Raw genomic sequence first — 19,364 nt, 5'->3', positions numbered from 1 at the left:
TTCCAGTGCCCGACTACTCTTTCTGAGAAGAAATGTCTCCTAATTTCCAACCTCAACCTCCCCTGGTGCAACTTGAGGCCATTCCCTCTAATCCTCTCTCTACTTATCTGTGAGAAGAGGCCGACCTCCAGCTCCCCACACCTTCCTTTCAGGTAGTTGTAGAGAGCAATAAGGGCTCCCCTGAGCCTACTCTTCTCCAGACTAAACAACCCCAGTTCCTTCAGCCACTCCTCATAGGACTTGTGTTCCAGGCTCTTCACCAGCTTTGTATCCCTTCTCTAGACACATTCCAGGGCCTTGATGTCCTTCTTGTAATGAGGGGCCCAAAACTGAACACAGTACCCGAGGTGCGGCCTCACCAGAGCTGAGTACAAGGGGTTGGTCACCTACCTCCCTGGTCCTGCTGGCTACACTATTTCTGATACAGGCCAGGATGCTGTTGGCCTTCTTGGCCACCTGGGCACACTGCTGGCTCATGTTCAGGCGAGCATCAATCAGCACCCCCAGATCCCTTTCCTCTGCACAGCTTTTGAGCTACTCTGCCACAAGCCTGTAGCATTGCATGGGGTTGTTGTGGCCAAAGTGCAGGACCCAGCACTTAGCCATGTTGAATCTCATTCCATTGGCCTCTGCCATCTACTCATCCTGTTCAGGTGCCTCTGCAGGGCCTTCCTACCCTTCGGCAGATCGACACTTCCCCCCAGCTCAGTGTCGTCTGCAAACTTACTGAGGGTGCACTCAATTCCCTCATCCAAATCATCAATAAAGATATTTCCCCAACACTGACCCCTGGGGAGCACCACTGGTGACTGGTCACCAGCTGGATTTCACTCTGCTCACCCCTACTCTCTGGGCCTCTCCTTCCAGCCAGTTTTCAACTCAGGAAAGAGTGTACCGGTCCAAGCCATGGGCTGCCGGCTTCTCCGGGAGAATACTATTGGAGACTGTGTCAAAGGCCTTGCTAAAGTCTAGGCTGACTACATCAACAGCCTTTCCCTCATCCACCACGTGAGTCACCTGGTCATAGAAGGAGATGAGGTTGGTCAGGCAGGACTTGCCTTTCATGAACCCATGCTGGCTGGGCCTGATCCCCCAGTTGTCGCACGTATGCTGCATGATTACATTCAAGATGACCTGGCATTCACCTTCCCTGGCACTGAGGTCAAGCTGACAGGCCTGTAGTTCCCTGGATCCTCCTTACGGTCCTCCTCATAGATGGGCGTCACATTAGCAAGTCTCCATTCATCTGGGACCTCTCCAGTTGACCATGACCACTGATAGATGATGGAAAGCAGCTCGACTTTCATGTCTGCCAGCTCCCTCAGCACCCTCGGGTATATCCCATCTGGCCCCATGGACTGGTGACAGTCCAGGTGGAGCAGCAGATCTCTTAACTGTTTCCACCTGAATTGTGGGGGGTTTCTTCTGCTCCCCATCCCAGACTTCCAGGTCAGAAGGCTGAGTACCCCGAGGATAAGTGGTCTGGCTAGTAAAGACAGATGAAAAGAAGGCATTAAGAAATTCAGCTTTTTCCTTATCCCCAGTAGTCATGTTCCTCACTGCATCCAGTATGGAGAATATCCTTGGCCCTCCTCTTGCCGTTAATATATTTACAAAAACATCCGTTAATGTATTTATAAAAACATTTTTTCTTATCCTTAACCAGTGTGGCCCTGTGCCGAGTGTTCCTCGTCATGTCCACGGGCAAGGCCCAGCCCTCCTGGAGAGCCCCTGTGAAACCACACCTGAGGGGGGAAGGAGAGTTTTACTCCCTCTGGACACAACAGCTGTGTTTCTGCACTTCTTCAGAGAAGAAGGGAAACTAAACACTGGCACACGGTGACAAAGGCAGCTTGGTGTCTCTGTGTGGTGCAGCATTTTTTCCAGCCATGCTGATTCTTCCTCACATCCGTAGAGCCCTGTGTTGCAGGCCTGGGCCTGGCTGCAAAGAGGTTGACTTCCTCAGTAGCAGCCTTTCTGGATGGTGCTATGCTTTGTACTTGTGATTAGACCATGTTGATAAGCCTCCAAAGGTGTAGAGTACCACTGAGCATTGCCTGTGTCAAGGGTTTCTGTTTCTCTGTCTTCCCTGCTGAGCAAATAGGCTGAGACCAGGCCAGGGTTTGGGAGGGGACACAGTTGTGACAGCTGACCCAAACGGACCAAAGGTCTATCCCATACCATGTAGCATGGGCTTTGGTCTTTCCAAAGCGGCCATGGTATGGTGACTGGCTGGAGATCGGTCTCCTCGTAGGGGGTGGTGAATGTCTGCCTGTGCCACTGGGGTCCAAGGGAGTAACCTAGCATGTTCTTAGTTGCTGGCCAGGGTCAACCCACCGCATCCTGTTTAGAAAAAGGGGACCATTTATTGTATGTTTTGTACACTCATGAGAGACAAGGAGAGTCCCTGTGTAGGGGCACAGGATGCAAGGGGGGTGCTGTGCAGCCAGTCTGGTAGCATGGGTGATACAAGGGATACTGGGCATGTCCCTCTGTGTTCTTCTTTGCCTGGGCAGTGCCAAGCCTGTTGGCCAGGGTGTCCCCATGGGGCAAGGGAGTGGTGTCAGCTCTGGGTGATACCAGGCTGGGGCTGCGTGTAGCTCTGGCCCCACATCATCAGGAGGGAGCTCCAGCGACCAGTGTGACATTCCATGGGGCCACTGTTCCTCCCCATCCTCACTGGGACACATGAGCACCAGCAGTTCCTTGTGCTGTGGCCTGTAAGAAAAATCTCAAATAATTTTCTTCACACAGGATTTTCTGTGAAGCTATTTTATTCGTGATTGCAATGGCGGGCATCCTGTCAATTAGGAGTGTATTATAGTAAACAAATCATTACCTTTTATTCCCTATTACCCGACACCTGATCACCTCCCCTGTTTCCTCATTGGCTGAGTACTACAGGTTCACAAGCTACTCGATGCTCCTCTATACCATATATCTACAATTTTTTTTTGATCAACCCTTTAATTTCTCCTTTTTCCTTTTTTTTCTCCTTACTAATGTTTTGAGAACTTGTGATCTTTGTTTTACTGTTCTCACACTGCTCATCCTGTTTTTCTCAAGCTTCTACCTTATTTTGGAACAGTGAGGCCTTCTACTGTCCACTTATCTACTTAGCATTTCTCCTTGTTATGACTACACAACTACCTTGGAATACAGAAAATTAGTTCTCTACTGCAAAAACACAACTTAGTTTCTCACAGGCCCATGGACCCCAGCATCTCCTGTGGGACAGGTCAGTTTGTGGCTCTTGGCAGCTTATGACTAGAGTTGGCTCTAATGGGAGGGAAAAGATGGGGCCCTGCTCTGTACTGTTCCCATTCCATGCAAACTGAGGACGGAGCCACGCACACAGAGGCCTGGGCCACAATCAGGCCTTCAGCAGCCTCCCTCACAGGTGATGTCTCTGCCATCTTGAGAAAGGGCACAAGTAGCAGCAGTTCGGTGGCACAGCCACCCCTCACCTTGTGCTGCTCTTGAGCACCTCTAAGCCCTACAGCAGCTACCTGCTCCTGGGCAAGTGTCTCAGAGGCCCATCACTGTTTGTGGAGAAGGGACCGGCTGCCCTCCTCCAACACCCCCTACCTCTTCTTGGAGCCTCTGCAGCTTGCAGGTCAGAGACCTCCCTGACAACCCTCAGGCCTGCTATCCCCTCTCTTCACCACTTTCTCCCCTTGAGTTTCTTTTCCTTCAACACTACAATCAGTAGTAAGTATGTTGCAGATCAACAAATCAATTAGTTAGGGAGAAATTCCTTGAATGAGGAAGCCATTTTTTTTGCTTACAACAGTAGGTGATGGACAATGTGGGCAAGCCCCAGGACCAGGCATGATGTGGGACTGGAGTAGCTGCAGTGCCTGTGAAACTCTGTCAGGAGCCTTGTGGCTCAGGGTGGAGCAGGCTGTCCTCATGCAGCCCATGGGTCCCACATGGAGCAGATCTCCACGCTGCAGCCTGTGGAGAAGCCCCTGGTGGAGCAGGTCGATGTGGCCTAGAGGAGGCTGCGGCCCATGGAGAGCCCCCGCAGGAGCAGGCCCTGGGCCGGAGCTACAGCCCATGGAGAGGAGCCCATGCAGGAGCAGGGGGTCTGGGGGGAGCTGCCGCCCGTGGGGCACCTGTGCTGGAGCAGTTTGCTCCTGACAGATAGACCCCATGGTACAGAGCCATGTTAGAGCAGTTCTTGAAGAGGTGATGCCTCTGGGAAGTCCACACAGGATCAGTTTGGGAAGGACAGCATCCCGTGGGAGGGACACCGTGTGGAGAAGGGGCAGAGAGTGACTGTGAAGGAGACGATGCGTTAGGGACTGACCACAGCCCCCATTCTCTGTTCCCCTGAACTGCACACAGGGAGGAGGTAGAAGAAGGTGGATGGTGGGAAAGATGTTTTGAGTTTGCTTTTAGTTTCTCACTGTTGTAGTCTGCTATTGATAGGCAATAAATTACATTGATCTCCCTATGCTGAGTCTTTTTGGCCCATGACAATAACTGGTGTGTGATCTCCCTGTCCTTACCTCAAACCCCTGAGCCCTTTTCATCATATTTTCTCCCCCTTTTCCTTTGAGGAAGTGTAGTGAGAGACTGGCTGTGGTGGAGTTCAGCTGCCCACCCGGGTAAAACCACCACACTCGCCAAGGCGATCTGCCCCGTTCGGGCGTGTTCCACAGCAGAGCGGCAGATCGCGCTGCATATGAGCTTTCTGCAGCCGGGGAAGCCCCAAAGGGTCGCCGAGAGCACCCAGGGGCCGGCACCCCGATTGCGAGCAGCTGCCGCGGCGTGGCCGGGGCGAGCAGGAGCGGCAGCCACCCCCCACCCTTACATACGCAGCCGCTGGGCAGCGAGAGCCACCAGTGTGCGGGGCAGCAGGCAGGGGCGGTGCGGCACTGCGCGACGGAGGGCGCAGGTAGGCCCCCCCCGGGAGGGAGGGACGGTCCGCGGGCCAAGCGGGAGGCAGCAAGTACGCCAGGTTCACCTTAAACACAGATCTCCACAGGCCAATGGTGCGCACCTTTCCTGCCTTAAGGATCATTAAGGCAGAATGGTGGGCACTTGTCTCAGGGAAAAAAGTCTGTGGCTCTGGCTGCGCAATCTATCCCAGTGGTGGCTGATGCCTCCACCCAGATGGAGCTACTGAGGGGTGAGGGTGCAGTGCAGGCTTCTGACTGCTGGAAGTGCTTAAATCTTTTGCCTGGTTCAGGGACAGGCAGTGGACCTGCTTGCCAAAGGTGTGCTCAGGTGGAGGACCGCCTGCAGATGGTAGCTGAGCTGCAAGAGGCAGTGAGAAGGCTACTCAGCATCAGGGAGGCTGAGGAGGAGTTAGCTGGATCCTAACACAGTCTGCAGAGGACCCACAGCCTGTGGCCAAACAGACTGAAACTCACCAGCACTCACAGAAGGGAGGGGGACCAGTAACACTGGAGGATGGAAGATGGCAAGAAGGACCAGCACGAGAAAGAGTCATCCCCCAAAGCCTGAGGTGCCCTTACAGAACCGCTTCACCCCTTTGCAGACTTAAAAGGAAAGATCTGCTGCAGGCAGGGTGAAGCTGAGTAAAACAGCCTAGTCTGCTCCCCACATAACTAGTCCAACTAAGAAAAGGCAACAGGTGATAGTAGTAGGAGACTCTCTTCTGAGAGTTATGGAGGTGCCCATATGCCAACCTGATCTCTTGAGTGAAGTTTGCTGCTTATCAGGGGCTCATATGAGGGATGTTACCAGGAGACTGCCAAGCCTTGTACACCCTAAGGACTATTATCTGCCGATGATGTTTCACATGGGCACCAGTGATGCAGCCAGGAGCACTCTGAGGAGTATCAAGAGGGATCACAGTGCCCTGGGAGTAGCAATTAAAGGACTCAGGAGCACAGGTAGTTTTTTTATCAGTGTACTGGGTCTGGCTGGGATGGAGTTAACTTTCCCTGCAGCAGCCCATACAAGTGCTGTGCTCTGCACCTGTAGCTGGAACAGCATTGGTATCACATGAATGCTTTTTCTATTGCTGAGAAATGCTGGCACAGCATCAAGACTCCCTCTAAACCCTCTCAGAGCCAATAGGCAGGGGGTGAGCAAGAGATGGGGAGGGGACATCACCAGGGCAGCTGACCTAAACAAACCAAAGATATATTCCTTACCTTGTGGTGTCACATTCAGCAATAGAAGGTGGGAAAGGGGAAGGAAGAGGGGGGGCTCTCGTTATGAAGACGTCTGTCCTCCCAAACAAATGCTACCCCTATTGAGGTCCTGCTTCTTGTGATGTGGCCAAACATTGCTTGCTGATGGGAAGTAGAGAGTATTTTTTTTTTCTCTCTGTGCTTCCATGTGGCCTTTGTTTGTTTTTCCCCTCTTTCTTTTCCCTTTAATTAAATTAATTAAATTATCCTTATCTCAACCTGAGCTTTTTTTTTTTTCCCCAGCATACTTTCTTCCCCCCCTCTTCTTTTGAGGAGGGGAAGTGAGAGAGCATTTATGGTCATAGAATCATAGAATGGCTTGGGTTGGAAGGGACCTCAAAAATCATCTAGTTCCAACCCCCCTGCCACGGTGGAGTTCAGCCGCCCAGCAAGGTAAAACCACCGCATTCAGTCCTGCCGGTCAAAGGAGAGGAGATTGAAAGGACCAGTTGAATCTGGCAGATCAACAGATGGTTGCAGGACTGGTGTCATGGACAGGAGTTCAGCTACATATTCATCTGCCAGCCTGGCTGCAGCTTCAGGACCAGCTTCTGCCCTGGCCAAGGAGGCAGCTTCTCTGTCCTTCCTTTCTCAGACTTGTTGTGGGGTGCCAGGGTAGATCCCTCCCAGAAATCCTCACCCAAGGTCTGGTGAACCACAGCAGAGAGCTGCTGCGCCTCAGCAGGTTGAAAACCACCTGGTACCCAGACTTGCACACTCTGAAATAAACAATACCTAAACCTAGTGTGCGTATTTGGCTTATTGCACACTGGATAACAAATTCGAATGTTTCATTGGACAACAGTTTTTGCCAAAACAGATGAGACAGCCTTAGACCCTTGCCAAATTGTCTTGCTGACTAGTGGTGGTGAGAATGGATCTCCAGGACTCCGGCATTTTGACTGGTAATTCCTGGGATCCTCTCTCTGTCTGGAGGTGGTAAGCAACTCAACAGTGCAATCCCAGACATGAGTGAGATACTGGTTTTGATTGAAGCGAAAAGGGTGGTCTGGAGGTTTTGTTAAAGTTATAGACTGGGATGTCTTTTGGCAATAGTTTCATACATGCAGACAGTGATGACCAGAGTGTATGGAGTTGCGGTTATAGACCCATTTGTTTGGAAAAATGGGGGCTAGTCCTTCCTCCAAAATAAGTCCTTGTTCACTTTTGGGATGTTCGGAGGGAATCCGCTGACTAAAGGAAAACTAAAGCAATACTGCATGCAGTGCTGGCCTAAATATAAAGTGGATGGCTGTGGAAAGATGGCTGTAATTGGGTTCTTCGGAATAAAATAGTATTTTACAGTTATTTTGTTGAAGAACCAGAAAATGGGATGAAGTACCTTATGTGAATTTGTTTTTTTTTTTTTTTCTTTTTTTTTCTTTATGAAATGACCATAAGATTAGAAAAAATGAAAATTATTAATTAAAGATAGTAAGGCGCCGATTATGGCAATTGATAAAGAGAATAAGCATCAGCCCTGGTGTTATTCAGCATTTTATGAAAGGTTATGTGAAGCAGCTGGAAAATGGACAGATTTGAATCCAGATGGTGAGGTAAATAAGGTAAACAGTCAGCTCCGAATATCCAGAAAAAGATGGACTTTCAGGGTGTCCACTTCCCAAGTAATTGAGATAGCTTATAAGGCATATATCAATAGAGATGCAATAGGGAAAAAGAAGAGACAAAAGGAAAAACAGAAAAATGCAAAGATGCAGGCAAGTCTACTTGCAACAGCCATGGTCAAAGCCCAGATGTCATCCTGAGGGAGCAGAACAGTAGGGCACTCAGCAGAGAGAGGGGAAGAGTAAAACACACACATCTAATCCCCACCCGTCTGATTCATAGAATCATATCATAGAACCGTAGAATGGTTTGGGTTGAAAGGGACCTTCAAGATCATCTAATTCCAACCCCTCTGCCATAGGCAGACATGCCAACCACTTGACCAGGTTGCTTAAGGCCTCATCTGACCTGTTCTTGAACACTTCTAGGGATGGTGCATCCACAACCTCTCTGGGCAACTTGTTCCAGTGTCTCAGCGCTCTCTGAGTGAAGAACTTTCTCCTAACGTCTAATCTAAATCTCCCCTCTTTTAGTTTAAAACCATTCCCCCTTGTCCTATCAATATCTCACCAATCAAAAAGCTATTCTCCATCTTTTTTATAAGCCTCCTTTAGGTATTGAAAGGCTGCAATGAGGTCTCCCTGGAGCCTTCCCGTCTTCAGGCTGAACATCCCCAGTTCTCTCAGCCTTTCTTTACAGAAAATGTGCTCCAGCCCTCTGATCATCTTTGTGGCCCTCCTAACAGATCTGCTCTTACAGATCCACATGCTTTTTGTGTTGGGAGCCTGAGATCTGGATGCAGTACTCCACGTGGGGCCACACAAGGGCAGAGGAGAAGGGTACAATCACCTCCCTCGATCTGCTAGTCGCTCCTCCGTTGATGCAGCCCAGGATGCAGTTGACCTTCTGGGCTGCAAGCACACACTCCTGGCTCATTTCAAACTTTTTATCCACCATATCCCCCAAGTCCGTCTCTGCAGGGCTGCTCCCAATGAGTTCTTCTCCCAGTCTGTCTGGATTGCCCCGCCACAGGTGCAGCATTTTGCCCTTAGACTTGTTGAACCTCATCGGGTTCACATGGGCCCAGTTTTCTAGCTTGTCCAGGTCCCTTTGGATGGAATCCCTCCCTTCTGTTATATCAACTGTACCACTCAGCTTGGTGTCATCTGCAAATTTGCTGAGGGTGCAGCTGATGTCATTGTCTATGTTGTTGATAAAGATATTAAACAGTACCAGTCCCAAGACGGACACCTGAAGGACACCACTCATCACCAGCCTCTACCTGGGCATAGAGCCATTGATCACAACTCGCTTGGTGTGGCCTTCAAGCCAATTCCTTATCCACTGAATGGCCCACACTTCAAATCCATCCCTCTCCAATTTAGAGATAAGGATGTAATGTGGGACCATGTCAAAGGCCTTAGAGATGTCCAGAAAGATGGCGTCTGTTGGTCTTCCCTTGTCATCTGATGCACTCACTTCATCATAGAAGACCACCAGATCAATCAGGCAAGATTTCCCCTGAGTAAAGCCATGCTGGTTCTCTCGGATCACCTCCTTGTACTGCACGTTCCTTGACATTGCTCCAGGAGAATCTGTTCCATGATCTTTCCAGGCACAGAGGTGAGGCTCACTGGGCTGTAGTTCCCTGGGTATTCCTTTCTACCCCTTTTTAAAATGGGAGTTATGTTTCCCTTTTTCCAGTCACCAGGGGCTTCATCTGCCTGCCTTGACTTTTCAAATATGGTAGAGAGAGGCTTGGCAACTACATCAGCCAGTTCTCTCAGAACCCTGTGATACATGTCATTGGGTCCTGCAGACTTGTATCTGTTCAGTTTCATCAGGTGATTTCCAACGTGTTCTTCGGTTACAGTGGAAAAGACTTTGCTCCCCCAGCCCTCACCAACAGATTCAGGAAAGTGAAAGACATAGGAAGCCTGACTGGCAGTGAAGACTGAGGCAAAGAAGTTGTTGAATATTTCAGCCTTCTCCATGTCTGTTGTTATCAGTTCTCCCTTCTTGCTTATCAGAAGGAGAACACCCTCCTTGGCCTTTCTTTTCTAGCCAATGTTCCTGTAGAACCCATTCTTGTTAGGTTTTTTGTTTTGTTTTGTTTTGTTTTGTTTATCCCTTGCCAAGCTCTGTTCCATCTGTGCCTTGGCTTTCTTGATGTCATCCCTGTATATCCGGATGGCATCCCTGTACTCTTCCCAGGCCACATGTCCCTGCTTGCACTGCCTGTGCGTTTCCTTCTTCCTCCTCAGTTTGACAAACAAGTCCTTGCACAGCCATCTCAGTTTTCTGCTCTCCCTGCTTGCTTTCTTACACATGGGAATGGAGGGTTCTTGTGTTCTGAGAAAAACATCCTTAAAGAGTTGTCAGCTCTGTTCATCTCCTTTGGCCCTAAGGACATTGTTCCAGGGGATCTTGCCCACTAGGATTAGGACTAGCTGGAAGTTCACCCTTCGGAAGTTTGGAGTCCTGCCTTTACTCTTCGCCAGGCCTGTATTCCTCAAGATCACAAACCCAATCAGGGCACAGTCACTGCAGCCCAGACTCCCTCTAGTCTTAACCTCTTTAATGAGTTCATCTGCATTGGTAAGCATTGGGTCTGGTTGGTTTGTCTAATACCTGGACCAGGGTGTTATCCTCAATGCACTCTAGGAGTCTCCTGTATTGCTTACAGTGCGCTGTGTAGATTTTTGAGCAGACATCCAAGGTGGTTGAAGCCCCCCATCAGGATGAGAGTGTGCAAGCATGATGCTTCTTGCAGTTGAAGCAGGAAGGCCTCATCCACAGGCTCCTCTTGATCAGGTGGCCTGTAGTAGACCCTGACCACAAGGAGTCCTTTGTTGGTCAGGCCCTTAAATTCTATGCCCAAGCTCTCAACATGTCCATGGCTGTTTCTCAGAGGCATCTCTTCACAATGAATGTACCAGTACCTACAAGAAAGCAGGAGAGGGGCCCTTTGCCAGGGAATGTAGTGAGAGGACACAGAGTAATGTTTTTAAACTAAAAGAGGGTAGACTTAGATTAGATATTTGGAAGAAATTATTTGCTATGGGGATGATGAGGCACTGGAGCAGGTTGCCTTAGAAGTTGTGGATGCCCCATCCCTGTAAATGTTTATGGTCAGGTTGGATGGGGCGCTGGGCAACCTGGTCTAGTGGGAAGTGTCCCTGCTCATGGCAGGTGGGTTGGAATTAGATGATCTTGAAAGTCCGTTCCAACCCAAACATTCTGTGATTCTAGGATTCTTTGTTTCTAGGATTCTAGCATTCTGTCAGTTTGGAAATCCTCCTAAATGACCTGAGAATCTTGCATATAAACAACGCTGAGAAGTTAATTCACTGACAAAGCTTATGAAGTTGGGGAAGAATATCAGCTACTGAACTGTTAAATCAATATTTCTCAAAGCCATATTAAAAACAAAACGAAACAAAAGTTTAAAAACAAAACCAAGAACCTGGTTTAGACACAAATAACAAACACATACTAAATTCTTATTTAAACCAAGTAGAGAACGTGGAAATATCAAATGTGACGAATGATGTCACTGCCTTATGTGAACTTCTAAAACAATGAACTAGTTTGAAGGGTAGCTTAGAATACAATGTACAGTGTTTCTCCACTCTCCACCTTGCTTGCTATAAGCAAAATCATGTAATTCCTAAACTGTATTTCTCTCAGAAAATACTTTTTTAAAAAAAGAGAAAGTAGGAAAAGGAACAGAATGAACATGATATAGGCTGGTTCAAGGTTGAAAGAAACAACCAGGTTGAAAGAAACAACTTAAACTCAAGGTTGAAGAACACAATAGGAAAGAGGCTGGCACTGCTTATTTTCTTAGATCAGAGAAGGAGGTCATGAGCTTCATAAAAATCATGCTACATTTGCCCATGATTTTAGGGTCTCAGTCCAATAATAACATCACCTTTTGAATACTGACATAAGACCAGCAGGCTGTCATTAAAGTTATAGAGCCAATAAACATACACATACCCCCACCCTACCCCCACCCCCACCTTGACTTTAAACTCATAAATTAACAGTGCTCAGCAAATGAACTCATAAGGACTTCTGTTGTCATCCTCCCATCAAATTAGTGGTGCTGATATCTTCACAGCTTTGCTATTTGAAATCAGATCAGCCATCTAGAAATGCAGAGTCAATTAATTTACAAGCCCTTCTGATTTAACCTTGTTCTAACTACCTGCAGTACTGAGAAATCAACTGCCATTGACCTGTAGATATACAAAAGCAGAAAACCAGGTCTGATTAGACCACACATACTTCTCTTCCATGATATAGATGAAGCAAGTTAGATAAATCCATCAACATTAAAATCCTGCAAATGACCAGTAAATCAGCAATGATGATTGGTGAGCTACTGGAACTTTTAAATCCAAAGCCCAGTGATTCTTGGCACTAACTTGGAAAACTTAAATGGGTTCATCCTCTTCAAGAGGGAGAAAAACTTCTCATTCTGTCATTTATAGGCTTTTAGCTCAACTTTTGAGTAGCTGGATGTCTCAGTCCTCTTCCATCTTTCTTCCTCCTTCAGAAAGATCAGAGATATCACTAAAGAATGTACTTTTTCAACAAATAATGGCTAAGGATTTTCCAGTGGTCAAAGGTGGTAAGAAATGGCACAGTCTTGGCAAGTCTTTCACAGAATCACAGAATCATTTGGGTTGGAAGAGACCTCCAAGATCACCTAGTCCAACCTCTGACCTAACACTAACAAGTCCTCCATTAAACCATATCTCTAAGCTCTACATCTAAACATCTTTTAAAGACCTCCAGGGATGGTGACTCAACCACTTCCCTGGGCAGCCCATTCCAATGCTTAACAAGCCTTTCAGTAAAGAAGTTTTTCCTAATATCCAACCTAAACCTCCCCTGGCGCAACTTTAGCCCATTCCCCCTCGTCCTGTCACCAGGCACGTGGGAGAATAGACCAAACCCCACCTTGCTACAGCCTCCTTTAAGGTACCTGTAGAGAGCAATAAGGTTGCCCCTGAGCCTCCTCTTCTCCAGGCTAAACAACCCCAGCTCCCTCAGCTGCTCCTCATAAGACTTTTTCTCCGGACCCCTCACCAGCTTTGGTGCCCTTCTCTGGACATCCTCGAGCACCTTGATGTCCTTCCTGTAGTGAGAGGCCCAAAACTGAACACAGTACTCGAGGTGCAGCCTCACCAGAGCTGAGTATAGGGGGACAATCACTCCCCTAGTCCTGCTGGCCACACTGTTTCTTATACAAGCCAGGATGCTGTTGACCTTCTTAGCCATCTGAGCACACTGCTGGCTCATACTCCCAGGTGCTTCTCTGCCAGCAGCTTTTCCAGCCACTCTCTTTCTACTTTGAGATTCGTTGTACAGTGTGCGAACAGGTTTTTCACTTTCTTTTTCACAATGTTAATATTGCATGCAATTATGGAATTTCTTGGGACCTTAGCCTCATCTTTCCATTATTTTTTTCCTGTTTTTTGTCCTCTATGCTCTATCTCACTGCAGATGAAAATGCATTGAATTTCACCTTTTGAGTCTGAAGCTAGGGGAACAACTGAACACAGAATGGGTGCTGGCAACTCCACCATGTAAATAAGAATGTTGGAACAGGTCCTTGAATTCACAGAATCACAGAATCATTTGGGTTGGAAGAGACCTCCAAGATCACTGAGTCCAACCTCTGACCTAACACTAACAAGTCGTCCACTAAACCATATCACTAAGCTCTACATCTAAACGTCTTTTAAAGACCTCCAGGGAAGGTGACTCAACCGCTTCCCTGGGCAGCCTATTCCAATGCCTGATTCTCACTTTTAACTTCATCCTAAACAAACAAGACAGAACTTTCACTATTGCTACTTAATACATTAGTAAATCCTGTTGACATAATAAATTCCGTTCTTAACCTAAGAGCTTGGCAAGCTATATAAAAACCATAGTGTCTATATTAATAGCAAGTAGAGTATAATACAAATAAACAGGAAATGACCTATTGTGTCAATACTATGATTTTATTTAACATTGTTTTATATGAAAAAAAAAAAGTGGTTCTGCCTATGTGTATTCATATAAGCAGTATGCAGTTTTAAGAAGATCAGTCTGTAAAAATATTCCCTATTTGGAAAGAAAATGGAAAGAGATTTGTGACCGTTTAAGCCAATGTCAAGAACTGCTTTAAGTAGTAGATTGTGGAGGCTAGATCTAAGAGTTTTTCAAGTTTTGCATCCATTTCTGTGTATGCCACTGATTTTAGCAAACTTTCTCTTTACTCTATTGCTTTACATTCTTCACAATAATAATATTATTACTTCATAACAAAACAGAATGCAGGGAAGCAGTAAACAGCCTGACTGTACTTTGTGCAATTTAGCTATAACTGTAGTTGTGGTATCTAGAACAGAGATTTAAAAGAGACTCCAAACAGATCCTGGGACAAAAAAATGACAAATGTCAGAGAAAAGAGGCATCTGTGCAATTCTGTGTGTTCATGACACTTCCATGCCCTGCCTTCCTGATTTCCAGAAGGACTGAGACTGCCAATTGCAGAAATAGTGTTTGGTTGTTTATACCTCAAAATAAAGATGCAAGGCTTGTGACATAGTAACCAGGCACCTCAGGAGCGTGACAGATTTTTCCACTGCTTTGCAGTGTGATTTCTACATAAATTCTGGTGGTACTAAATGCAGTGTCTACACCTCAGGAGAGACGCAGCAAATGAGAACAGCATTTAGTCTGTTTTGGATCAGTATTGTGTGAGTAGTCAATGATTACAGCAAGGTAGCGTGACAAAATGTACCTCTGAAAGAGAAGCGCATTTCACATCTCATCCCTAAAAGTTGCTGGAGGATCATATTTTGTCCTCTCGAAATTAATTCAACAAAACTAAACTAAACTAAACTAAACTAAACTAAACTTAAACTTGTGTTTTATTTCACAACATTTTCAAGGAAGTTTTGCAAAAATACAAAATGCAGTTAGGAGAACATTTCTACTTCACGTTGGAGGCAGATAGGTACTTGTTTCCCCTCAGCTTATGAATACTTCTCATACTATGCTTCAATCTCTTGAACTTCCATTTCTAGTGTTATTCACACGGTATCATTGACACAATGTGTATTTACCCAGCAAGTATCATAGCTAACAAACACTACTTTTGTAATCATTTGGGCCTGGTAAACAGGTGGTATCACAGAATCATTTATGTTGTAAAAGACTTTCAAGATTATCAAGTCTAACTATCAGCCTGACTTAACAGAGTCCCATCACTAAACCATGTCCCTTAGTGCCATGTCCACATGTCTCTTAAATACCTTCAGGGATGAGCACTCCACTGCTTTCCTGGACAGCCCATTCCAATGCTTGACCACCCTCTCTGTGAAGGAATTCTTCCTTTTATCCCATCTAACCTACTCCTGGTGCAACTTGAGACTGTTTCCTCACATCCTATCATCATCTGAGAAAAGGGACGAACATCCTCCTTGCTACAACCTCCTTTCAGGTAGCTGTAGAGAGCAATAAGGTCTCCCCTCAGCCTCTTCTTCTCTAGACTAGACAAAGCCAGTTGCCTCAGCCACTTCTCATAAGTCTTGTTTTCTAGTCCCTTCACCAGCTTCATTTCTCTTCTCTACACACACTCAAGCAACTTAATATCCTTCTTGTAGTGAGGGGCCCCAAAATGAACACAGTATTTGAGGTGTGGTCTCACCAGTTGTGGTGGTTTCACACTGATGGGCAGCTAAACTTCAACACACATCTCTCTTACTCCCACTCCTCCAAGGAAAAGGAGTGGGAAGAGAAAATATGTTAGGAAAAAAAAAAAAAGGCTCACGGGTTTATATAATAACAATTTAATTGAGGAGGAGAGAGGGGAGAGGGAAGAAAAACAAGCAAAGGCTGCATGGAAGCAAAGAGAGAAAACAATTATTCTCCACTTCCCATCAGCAAGTGATGTTTGGCCACATCTTGACCAAAGCAAGACTTCAGTACATATAGCAGTTTATTGGGAGGACAGGTGTTTTCATAATGAGAAATCCCCCTTCTTCCCCTTCCCTTTCCCCTTCCCCTTCCCCTTCCCCTTCCCCTTCCCTTTCCCCTTCCCCTTCCCCTTCCCCTTCCCCTTCCCCTTCCCCTTCCCCAGCTTTTACTGCTAAGTGTGACATCATATGGTATGGAATATCCCTTTGGGTTTACATCAGCTGCCTTGGTAATGTCCCCTCCTCGCCCCCAGCCTACTGGCTTTGTGTGTTTGGAGAGAAACTTAATGCTGTGCTCAACAAAAGACAAAAATGTGGTGCAATATCAATGCTGCTTGAGCTACAGGTGCAGAGCACAGCACTGTGTGGGCTGCTGTGGGGAAACTTAACTCCATCCTAGCCAGACTCAGTACACCAGCGCCACATACAAAGGGACAATCACTTCCCAAGTCCAGCTGGCCATACTATGCCTGATGCAGGCCAGCATGCCATTGGCCTTCTTGGCCACCTGAGCACACTGCTAGCTCATGTTCAGCTGGCTCTCAGCCAGCACCTCCAGGTCCTTTTCTGCTGGGCAAATTTCCAGCCACTCTTCTCCAAGCCTTTACCACTGCATTGGGTTGTTTGTGACCCAAGTGCAAGACCTGGCACTTAGTCTTGTTGAATGTCACGTGACTGGATATGGCCCATTAATCTACCCTATCCATATGCCTTTGCAGAGCCTTCCTACCCTTGAGCAGATCAACAGTCCTGCCTAACTTGGTATCATCTGTGAACTTACTGAGGGTGCACATGATCCCCTCATCCAGAACACTAATAAAAATGTTAAACAAAATCGGCCCCAGTACTGAGCCCCGGTAAATGCAATGGTGACTGACCACCAATTGTATTGAACTCCATTTAATATTACTCTTCAAGCCTGGCCATCAAGATACCCAGTGGACTCTATACCTCTCCAAGCCATGAGCAGTCAGTTTCTCTAGAAGGATACTGTGGAAAATGGTGCCAAATGCTTTTTTAAAATCGTGGTGAACAACACCCACAGCCTTTCCCTCATGTACTAAACCAGTCATCTTTTCACAGAAGGAGATCAGGTTTGTCCAGCAGGACCTGCCCTTCATGAACCCATGCTGGCTACTTCTTGTCATGATTGTCCCATATGTGTCACGTGATAACATTCAAGATAACAAGGTAACAAAAATGAATGAAATTTTAGAAAAATTAAACATCGGTGTAACACCAGACACTTATATGCATTATAGAAAATACTGCTTTAACAGGCTTAATTTTTATGGTTGTGATTATTTTGACTGGATGGGTATTTTGCAAATCAGCTTTGCAAATATAATGCCTGAAAAATCATAAGCCTGTGTATTTTTTTTTACAGCTTCTTATAGGTGACACAGATGACACCCTATGGTGCGTTACTCCAGCTTGTATTCTTGGCTGTTTACTCAAGGTCAATACTGCCTGTTGTTGTTGTTGTTGTTGTTTGTTTTGTTTTGTTTTGTTTTTAATGCAGCTGTATACTTATTGCTGGGTTGTTGAGTTCTGCAATTCATAAAGAACGAATGTGTGGCTCCACACTGGCCAGGTAGTATAATTTTTAATAAAATTAAACTATAATAAAATTCGTTTAGGTCACTGGCAAGAGAAAGACCCAGCTGTCACTATTTTTTATTACATATCTCAGTTCTCAGCTGTCTCTATTGTTTGTGCCTCCTCATAGCCAATTTCCAGTGCCTGTATTTGCAAGCACCCCACAGTCCTATGATTCTTTTTTGTGCCCTGAGCAGAACCAATGAAAGTGATTTGCATTGGTGAGAATGGCAGACTGCACTGTGACTATCTGTGCTGGTACCAGTAGCATTATAACATTTAAGAAAGTATCAGCGCAGCTAAGGTTGAAATACTCTAGCCTTACCTGTAAGGGAACAAGTCATGTCTGGAAATAATATGAATGAGCACCCCACCCTAGTCAGTGGACACCAGAAGGAATAAGATATACATTTACACAAAAGATTTTTCTTGTGATGTATGATCATAAGAAAAATATTAGAAAGTTAGGGAGTCCGTATCTTAGAGTTTTATGTACAATATACTTGCTGTCTGAACTGCAGATGTTTTGAACAATCTGGTCTAGACCTGATAACAGAAGTAAATTACGAAACAAGCTCTCAGAGATGCTTATGTAAAAACTGAGTCCAAGTGAAAACAATGGCAAAATTCTCTGTCAAGGATTATCCACTGGTCTACAACTGCTCCTTCATATAGCATTTTAAGTTGGTTAAAAATCTTTACCCTGCTTACTACTGGTGCTTCACCACCATAGAGACATCTTCTGCTGCAGTGTTAGGCTGTTTATTACCCTTTGAAGACTAAGTTTGAAAAAGAAATAGAAGTTCCTTGTCAAGATTCCTGTTATCAAGATACCTGAATGACTGGCCCTATGAATAAGATAGAATCACAAGATGGTTGAGGTTGGAAGAAACCTCTGGAAAGTAATCTGCTCTAACCCCCCTGCTCAAGCAGGGCCACCTAGAGCAGGTTGTCCAGGAGCATGTCCAGATATGTTAGCTTTTAAATAGCTTCAAGGTGAGAGACTCCACCATTTCTCTGGGCAACTCTTGGGCTTTTTTCAGTGGTGCCCAGTGAGAGGACAAGAGGCAGTGGACACAAACTGAAACACAGGAGGTTCCCTCTGAACATTAGGAAACACTTTTTGACTGTGTGGGTGACTGAGCACTGGCACAGGTGGCCCAGTGAAGTGGTGGACATAAATAGATTATTTATAAACATAAAGTATATTATATAAAAGTAGATGATACTACACACAGATTTAAGCATTTCCTTTAAACTAGAAGATACCACAGCACTGTCTCACTCTGTGCCAATTAAAAGGGGAGAAATGCCAGTAACTCAATCAAAGATTACAGAAAGATGTTTGGATTTACCTCAGAAAGTTTCCAGTGCCAGAGCAGCTGAAAAATAACAGATTAATTTCCAAACCTGTTTAGTGAGTGAGGCCTGCTAACAAGTTTGCAGCCACTTTTTTGTTTTTGTGGTGGTTATCTGCCCTTTGCCCCTCTGAAGAAGTGGGGTGTGGGAAGTTCTGCTCGGTAGGTTTCTGAACAAAGCCAGATTTTAGATGTTTCCTTCAGGGCTAAATAAAATAGAAAAGAGCTAGCCATGAGTCAAGAGTATCTGGGTTCCCGTTTATTTTTATGTAGCTACAGGAGTGTCTCAGAGGGTTTTAGTGAGAAATCTCTAGCTAAATGGCATATTCTGATGTCCTTGCTTGTTCCTCTCCTCCTTTTTTTATGCTAAAAAAGAAACTCTTCCCTCCCTCCCCAACTCTTCAATACTTCATTTATGTTTCGTTTTCCATTCTTTTTTCTTTTCTTTCCTCCTTATTCTATGAAAGGAATAGGAGGGACAGCAATAAGTTGAATGGAAATAACTGAATTTTGACTGAAGCCTATTGGGTATCAGGGTAGATACTGCAGTATGGAGGTGTCTACAGGCTGGAGATCTTCTCCATCCTACTTTATCAAAGGCAGTTATTCATCTGCAGGAAATGTTTTTCCCATCTCAGATATCTCAAACTTCTGACACTGTACAGTGACACTATTCTTCCATCCAG

The 19,364-nt window shown here is 45.9% G+C and overlaps 1 long non-coding RNA gene across 1 annotated transcript in view; it reads left to right on the top strand.

Annotated features, from left to right (window-relative positions):
• The first annotated feature begins 4,799 nt into the window (after positions 1-4,799).
• The window catches only part of LOC121061776, a 26,936-nt gene continuing 12,371 nt past the window's right edge, over positions 4,800-19,364 (top strand). Inside the window, exons 1-2 of the long non-coding RNA XR_005815258.1 lie at positions 4,800-4,903; positions 17,109-17,140. This is a non-coding gene — a long non-coding RNA (uncharacterized LOC121061776). The remainder of the gene's footprint in view (positions 4,904-17,108; positions 17,141-19,364) is intronic.

Source organism: Cygnus olor, chromosome Z (genome assembly GCF_009769625.2).
Source record: "Cygnus olor isolate bCygOlo1 chromosome Z, bCygOlo1.pri.v2, whole genome shotgun sequence".
In the NCBI taxonomy this organism is placed as follows: Eukaryota; Metazoa; Chordata; class Aves; order Anseriformes; family Anatidae; genus Cygnus; species Cygnus olor.
Note: the sequence above shows the minus strand (reverse complement) of the source record. Positions and strands in the feature narration are given on the sequence as shown.